Raw genomic sequence first — 1,121 nt, 5'->3', positions numbered from 1 at the left:
AAAACGCCACGGGACACGGGAAAAATTGTTAAAAATCAGGACTGTCCCGCCAAAAGCGGGACGTCTGGTCACCTTACAAGTTGCTCTGTGTGGATACAATGAAAAATGCATCTCCGAAAATCAATACACTCCACAGCAGAAAAAAATAACAATGGTTAAGTCCATCTCAGAGAAGGGTTTGGAACCAAAAACAAATTAATTGGCTCCAAAGGGAGATCTTAATCCTTGGGGGGCAGAGACCAGGAAGCTCTATGGAAGCACAAAACACCCCCCTCCAAACATAATCACCACCCAGCCGCAAGCCCTGAGAATTTAATTCCAAAAGATGAAATGACACCCTCCCACCCCAGGAGCAGTGTGGTTAGCTCTTAGAAACTGCCAACAGGCCATATTGCTTCCATTCGACCTGCCAGATGAAACCATCAGAGGGTTCCACTGATCAATCACCCGCTGGGTGCATTCAATGAGCTAGCTCATTCCACAAGTTCTCCTTCACAGCTTTGCTCTGCAAGGTGCGATCCTATGTTCACCAGAACTAAGCGCCCTCCCCACAGTTGTTCCTATGTCGGAGTCCACTGATGCAGCCACTGTGTCAACTCATCTTGTCGAGAGCCTGCCTTTTTTTCTAACCACCCCTCCACTTTGTGAAACAAGATGTCCTCCTCAGGGACTGGTTTCTCTTGATAATATGTCCAAAGTATGTATGATTGACCCATTTCAAAGGAAAATTCCTAAAATGTAATGCTAATGAGCACAAGTAGATGCTCCAGACTCTGTTGCCCCCGTTTGTATCCCTAACTTTCTGAAAGGGCAGTTTCAATCAAGCTACTCACAAACACAGCTGGTCTCCCCTGACACAGTGTTTCCAAGTGACAGAAAGGCTGGGGGCAGCTCCTTCCCTGCAGTTGACACAAGAGTCCGCAGGTGCTGGGAAACATCGTGGTTGACAGGCTGTTCTTCCCATCGGGAGGCTATTACACTTCTCCCCACAACGTGAAGGCTTTCACTCAAAAGCTGACTATTTGGATGTTAAACTGATCTTCCAGCCAAACATTTATCAAATGTATTTTTATAAGCATCAATAATCTGTCACAGAGGATCGATCTCTCTCTCTCTCTCTC

Source organism: Echinops telfairi, unplaced genomic scaffold (genome assembly GCF_000313985.2).
Source record: "Echinops telfairi isolate 266 unplaced genomic scaffold, ASM31398v2 ScPeMD7_7457;HRSCAF=8495, whole genome shotgun sequence".
In the NCBI taxonomy this organism is placed as follows: Eukaryota; Metazoa; Chordata; class Mammalia; order Afrosoricida; family Tenrecidae; genus Echinops; species Echinops telfairi.
Note: the sequence above shows the minus strand (reverse complement) of the source record.